This window comes from Oncorhynchus tshawytscha, unplaced genomic scaffold (genome assembly GCF_018296145.1).
Source record: "Oncorhynchus tshawytscha isolate Ot180627B unplaced genomic scaffold, Otsh_v2.0 Un_contig_135_pilon_pilon, whole genome shotgun sequence".
Classification (NCBI taxonomy): Eukaryota; Metazoa; Chordata; class Actinopteri; order Salmoniformes; family Salmonidae; genus Oncorhynchus; species Oncorhynchus tshawytscha.
Window position 1 is genome coordinate 190,001 of NW_024609739.1, and position 7,341 is coordinate 197,341.

The window sequence follows — 7,341 nt, forward strand, 5'->3', positions numbered from 1 at the left end:
ATAGACAGACCTACAGACAGACAGTAAGATAGACAGACAGACAGACTTCTTCCTCGCGTCTCGTCGTAGCTGGAGCAGTCTCCTTCTCTCGTCCTCCTCATCGTCACTATCGCCACTATCGTACAGGTGGAACGCCACCCACAGGTAGTCATTGTCCTACATAGACACGGAGACAGAGAGAGTTCTAGTCAATCGCTCTCTGATACCACAAAAATAACTGGACATGGAAATAATTGGACATGTATGGACATGTAGTGCTTGAATTGGGCCTGGAAAAACACCTGTACTCTGATATTACACAGGTACTTAAAGAGTGGGAGAAGGGGTTTGCTAGTTTATTCTCAGGTAACGAAAATGTGGCATATTTTGAGGAAGAATATAATAAAGACATATGTTCCCTGAAAACTAAACTGGAAAATACAATGTTAGAACCCTCTGATATATGTAACCTGTATTTAAATGAGGAGCTCTCTGTGGCAGAAGTTAAGAAGGTGATTGACGCTGCAAAAAATGAGAAAGCGTTTGGCATTGATGAACTGCCTAATGAGGTTTTAAAATCCCCTAAATTAATTGACGTCCTATATGATTTGCTCCAAATTTGTTTGGAGTACAGTATACTGCCGTCCACTTGGTATAAGTCTATAGTGAATCACATTCCCAAATCTTCAAAAAAATTACCCAAGAGTGCCACAACTATAGAGGCATAAGTTAATTAAGTACAGTTTATAAATTATATTTTCATCCATCCTCAACAATAGGCTAATTACATTTTTGGAGGATCAAAACATTCTGGTGGAAGAAGAATCCAGAGCCTGTACAGATCATATCTTCTCAGTCTGTACAATAATCAGAAATAAATTACACGGAGAGAAGCCAACTTTTGCATGTTTCATTGATTTCCAGAAAGCTTATGATTTTGTAAATAGGGATATTTTAGCCTACAGTTTGTTAAAGACAAGGGTTGAAGGGAAATTTGATCACGCAATCCAGTCTCTTTACAAAGTATCAATTGCTTGTGTGCAGGTTCATGAATATGGTACAGACTGGTTTCCCGGGTGTAAAACAAGGAGACATCTTATCACCGACTTTGTTTGCTTTATTTATAAATTACTTGGCAAAAGAAATTCCACAGTTAAATATTGAAGTAAGATATGATGATGAAATGCTAAGAATCCTTTTATAAGCTGATTATACTATTTAGATGGAAGAAACTGAACAAGACCTGCAGAACATATTATGTGCAGTCAATTAGTGTAAAATATGGAGACTCATGATCAACCAGACAAAAACACAGATAATGACTTTTAGAAAACCAGCTACTAAGATAAGTGTTTTTCAGTTTTGTTTTGGTGAAGACATTCTTGAGTTTACTAGCAATTATACATATTTGGGTCTTTTTATTGATGAACATATGACCTTTGTATACGGAACATCAGCCCTGGCCGACTCAGGAAGTAGAGCTCTTGGAGGAGTTATGGAAAAACAAAAACAATCAAAGATATTGGTTATTCTACGTACTCCAAACTGTATCAGACATGCGTATGTCCTGTTCTGGACTATTCAGCAGGAGTGTGGGGTGCTAAGAGTTATTTTAAAAATGGACATGTCCATAACAGAGCAGTATGTTACTTTTTAGGTGTCCACAAGTTTGCACCTTTCCTTGCAATAACTGGGGATATGGGCTGGGAACCCTGTGAGGTGAGATGGAAGGCGTGTATGACAATAACTGGGGATATGGGCTGGGAACCCTGTGAGGTGAGATGGAAGGCATGTATGGTGAGACTTTAGAATAGACTGCTGGATATGCCAACTGCCAGAATAGCTAGTAAAGTTTTTCAATGAGATCTATCCATACGGGGGAGCCTGGTCAGCTGAAATGTCCGAAACTTTTTCAAGAGTCTGACTGTGAACATCTGTACGAAAACCAAATGAAGGGAGACATAGATATGATTGAAAAACAACTGTTGATGCAATATGGAGAAAAAAATGGGTGGTGAGATGAATTCTAAACCCAAATTGAGAAACTTTTGTTTGATTAAGGGTGAATTTGTGTGTGAGAGATATATTATGTATAACCTACCTAAAAGCAAGAGATCACTATGTGCACAGGTAAGATCAGGGATATTGAAACAGGTAAGATCAGGGATATTGAAACAGGTCAGATCGGGGATATTGAAACAGGTCAGATCGGGGATATTGAAACAGGTCAGATCGGGGATATTGAAACAGGTCAGATCAGGGATATTGAAACAGGTTGGTATCATGGTGAAATGGAAGACTAAAGACTATGTAACTATTGTGAGCTCAAATAAATAGAGAAGTAAACTCATTTTAACCTCTATTGCCCTTTCTATACTCTTACTCTTATTCTAGAAAGCACACCCGATATACCCTGGCATTATGTGACTGAGTGATGAGAACACATTGAAATCATTTTTTGTCTATTTATTTCAGTTTGTATAATATTTAAATAAAGCCTGGAATAAAAAAAAGGGCTACCTATAATTAAATTGTTAAAAAAAAGGGCTACCTATAATTAAATTGTTAAAAAAAAGGGCTACCTATAATTAAATTGTTAAAAAAAAGGGCTACCTATAATTAAATTGTTAAAAAAAAGGGCTACCTATAATTAAATTGTTAAAAAAAAGGGCTACCTATAATTAAATTGTTAAAAAAAAGGGCTACCTATAATTAAATTGTTAAAAAAAGGGCTACATATAATTAAAAAAAGGGCTACCTATAATTAAATTGTTAAAAAAAGGGCTACCTATAATTAAATTGTTAAAAAAAAGGGCTACCTATAATTAAATTGTTAAAAAAAAGGGCTACCTATAATTAAATTGTTAAAAAAAGGGCTACCTATAATTAAATTGTTAAAAAAAAGATACACAGTGGGGAGAACAAGTATTTGATACACTGTCGATTTAGCAGGTTTTCCTACTTACAAAGCATGTAGAGGTCTGTAATGTTTTATCATAGGTACACTTCAACTGTGAGAGACGGAATCTAAAACAAAAATCCAGAAAATCACATTGTATGATTTTTAAGTAATTCATTTGCATTTTATTGCATGACATAAGTATTTGATCACCTACCAACCAGTAAGAATTCCGGCTCTCACAGACCTGTTAGTTTTTCTTTAAGAAGCCCTCCTGTTCCCCACTCATTACCTGTATTAACTACACCTGTTTGAACTCGTTAACTGTATAAAAGACACCTCTCCACACACTCAATCAAACAGACTCCAACCTCTCCACAATGGCCAAGACTAGAGAGCTGTGTACGGACATCAGGGATAAAATTGTAGACCTGCACAAGGCTGGTATGTACAGTCGTGGCCAAAAGTTTTGAGAAAGACGCAAATATTAATTTTCACAAAGTCTGCTGCCTCAGTGTCTTTAGATATTTTTGTCAAATGTTACTATGGAATACTGCAGTATAATTACAAGCATTTCATAAGTGTCAAAGGCTTTTATTGACAATTACATGAGGTTGATGCAAAGAGTCATTATTTGCAGTGTTGACCCTTCTTTTTCAAGACCTCTGCAAAGTTTTGTTCCCAGAGCCACTTAGTTATTACTTTCGCCTTATGGCAAGGTGCTCCATCATGCTGGAAAAAGGCATTGTTCGTCACCAGACTGTTCTTGGATGGTTAGGAGAAGTTGCACTCGGAGGATGTGTTGGTACCATTCTTTATTCATGGTTGTGTTCTTAGGCAAAATTGTGAGTGAGCCCACTCCCTTGGCTGAGAAGCAACCCCACACATGAATGGTCTCAGGATGCTTTACTGTTGGCATGACACAGGACTGATGGTAGCACTCACCTTGTCTTCTCCGGACAAGCTTTTTTCCAGATGCCCCAAACAATCGGGACGGGGATTCATCAGAGAAAATGACTTTACCCCAGTCCTCAGCAGTCCAATCGCTGTACCTTTTTGCAGAATATCAGTCTGTCCCTGATGTTTTTCCTGGAGAGAAGTGGCTTCTTTGCTGCTCTTCTTGACACCAGGCCATCCTCCAAAAGTCTTCGCCTCGCTGTGTGTGCAGATGCACTCACACCTGCCTGCTGCCATTCCTGAGCAAACTCTGTACTGGTGGTGCCCTGATCCTGCAGCTGAATCAACTTAAGGAGAAGGTCCTGGCGCTTGCTGGACTTTCTTGGGCACCCTGAAGCCTTCTTCACAACAATTGAACTGCTCTCCTTGAAGTTCTTGATTATCCGATAAATGGTTAATTTAGGTGCAATCTTACTGGCAGCAATATCCTTGCCTGTGAAGCCCTTTTTGTGCAAAGCAATGACGACAGCACGTGTTTCCTTGCAGGTAACCATAATTGACAGAGGAAGAACAATGATTCCAAGCACCACCCTCCTTTTGAAGCTTCCAGTTTGTTATTCAAACTCAATCAGCATGACAGAGTGATCTCCAGCCTTGTCCTCGTCAACACTCACACCTGTGTTAACGGGAGAATCACTGACATGATGTCAGCTGGTCCTTTTGTGGCAGGGCTGAAATGCAGTGGAAATGTTTTTGGGGGATTCAGTACATTTGCATGGCAAAGAGGGACTCTGCAATTAATTGCAATTCATCTGATCACTCTTATAACATTCTGGAGTATATGCAAATTGCCATCATACAACCTGAGGCAGCAGACTTTGTGAAAATATATATTTGTGTCATTCTCAACTTTTGGCCACAACTGTAGGTATGTACAGTGCCTTGCGAAAGTATTCGGCCCCCTTGAACTTTGTGACCTTTTGCCACATTTCAGGCTTCAAACATAAAGATATAAAACTGTATTTTTTTGTGAAGAATCAACAACAAGTGGGACACAATCATGAAGTGGAACGACATTTATTGGATATTTCAAACTTTTTTAACAAATCAAAAACTGAAAAATTGGGCGTGCAAAATTATTCAGCCCCCTTAAGTTAATACTTTGTAGCGCCACCTTTTGCTGCGATTACAGCTGTAAGTCGCTTGGGGTATGTCTCTATCAGTTTTGCACATAGAGAATACTTTCGCAAGGCACTGTATGTATATTATTTTACTGCTCTAGGGATGTAATTTACTATTATGTATTGATTTTTACCTTACTTTTTCTTTCTTTCTTTTAAAAATTATTATTAATTTATGCGATATGCAATGCAAAGAACATTGGAAGAATAATGATCATTTAATTACCATAGTGAATTATTGTAATGTTTGTTTATGTGTCAATTAATCCCATAAGGGATGGGTTGCCAATTGGCGATTTGACATGGAAATAAAATGTCATTCATTCCTTTAAAAAAGTATTCATTACATTCGGTACTGAGTACCGGCACCTTGACTTTTCTACTGCTTGAGGTCCAGCACCTCTTATAGAATAATGACTGAAAAGTTCTGGCACCTAAATATAAACAGTACTCAAGCCCATAATGAGTACCGGCACCTATTTTAAATTTCACGTTTTATTTGTCACATGCACAAATATAGTGAAACGCTTAACTTTCAAGCCCTACGCAACAGGGCACAGTATTCAATTTTTTAAAAAGTAGAGCTACTAAAAAACAACAAAACACAAAAAAATAAATCAAGCCATATCTATAATGTACATACATGCATAACCTATGGTCCAATTCCAATTGAGATTTATTTTTACACAAAACCGGTTGATTTTCTTCTAGTTACTCAATCAATTTTTATGCATTTACTGCCTTCTATTAATTAGAAAGTCTTCTATTTGCTGTAACTACAGAATGTGTGACCTCTGACCTGATTGGTGATGTATCGGAGGTAGTCCTCGACTGAGGTAGTCCTCGACTGAGAGGTCAGTCTTCCACCACTGCAGCCAGACCGTGTAGGCCCACTGGGATCTCGATCCTTTTCCTGGACACACACACACACTCACGTACGAACACACGCACTTTGAGTTACATTGGGAGAGCTGCACAGCTCTCTGTGAGAAAATGTATTGTATTATGAGAGAGAGTGTGTTAAAGTGGTGTTCAGGTGTTGAGTCAAGTGGGATGCAGGGTACAGTACCTGTGGGACATGGCGTTAGTGTTCTGTCTCTTTAGCTGTGGGTTGATGAACCTCTGAGGGTACTTCTTCTTCAGACTCCATCTGATGTTGGTCAGGGCTGGCTCTATCATGGGATCCTATAGGGGAAAGGAACAGAGTCAATTCTATTGATATTCAAGAGATTAAGTGAAATTCTGGATCAACAATTGCCAACAACAATCAACAATTGCCAATTCATGATTTTTCCTGAATTAAAAAAATTCAACAGGCAATGTAAAAGAGTATATCTCACAGGAGAGAGAACAGGAGAGAACAGGAGAGAGAAAGAGAGAGAACAGGAGAGTGAGAACAGGAGAGAGAGAGAGAGAGAGAGAGAGAGAGAGAGAGAGAACAGGAGAGAGAGCAGGAGAGAGAGAGAACAGGAGAGAGAAAGAGAGAGAACAGGAGAGAGAGAACTGGAGAGAGAGAGAGAGAGCGAGAAAGGACAGGAGAGAGAGAGATGGGTCTGACCAACATGATGATGTCATAATGATAGTAACAGTATAACAGTACCATCATCACACACTGAGTAGTAATAATAACATGTCTATCCTCCGCCCCCTCTTTGGTGAGGTAGTTGTAGACGGGTGGGTACGTGTGGATGGTGATGGTGTCACGGAGAACCCTGTCTGAGACGCGGGCGGCAGCTGTGCAGGCTAGAGAGCTGTGGGACAGGGCCACGTTCACCACAGCTCCCTGGGGGTGCTCCGGTTCCTCTACTGGCACCCTGTACCTCTCCCTCTTCTCCCCCTCCTCTTCCTCTTTCTAGGATTGGACAGTAATAGATGGGGGGGTACATAGGAAGTATACTATGGTGAGAGAATGTGTGTGCATGTGTTTCTGTGTGTGTGTGTGTGTGTGTGTGTGTGTGTGTGTGTGTGTGTTCCCTACCTGCAGAGTGTGTTCCCTGCCTGCAGAGTGAGTTCCCTACCTGCAGAGTGATTTCCCTACCTGCAGTGTGTTCCCTACCTGCAGAGTGTGTTCCCTACCTGCAGAGTGTGTTCCCTACCTGCAGAGTGTGTTCCCTACCTGCAGAGTGTGTTCCCTGCCTGCAGTGTGAGTTCCCTACCTGCAGAGTGTGTTTCCTACCTGCAGATTGTGTTCCCTACCTGCAGTGTGTTCCCTGCCTGCAGTGTGTTCCCTGCCTGCAGAGTGTGTTCCCTACCTGCAGAGTGTGTTCCCTACCTGCAGTGTGTTCCCTGCCTGCAGTGTGTTCCCTGCCTGCAGAGTGAGTTCCCTACCTGCAGAGTGAGTTCCCTACCTGTAGAGTGTGTTCCCTACCTACAGAGTGTGTTCCC

General features: G+C 40.3%; 1 protein-coding gene across 1 annotated transcript in view; it reads right to left on the minus strand.

Moving 5' to 3' along the window:
- Nucleotides 1-6,126, minus strand: part of LOC121845676 (coiled-coil domain-containing protein 87-like) — an 8,810-nt gene extending 2,684 nt beyond the window's left edge. The window contains exons 1-2 of the mRNA XM_042317435.1: nt 5,756-6,126; nt 47-156 (exon numbers count right to left, since the gene is read on the minus strand). The gene's annotated coding sequence lies outside the window, so the exon portion shown is untranslated. The remainder of the gene's footprint in view (nt 1-46; nt 157-5,755) is intronic.
- Between the last annotated feature and the right edge of the window lie 1,215 nt (nt 6,127-7,341).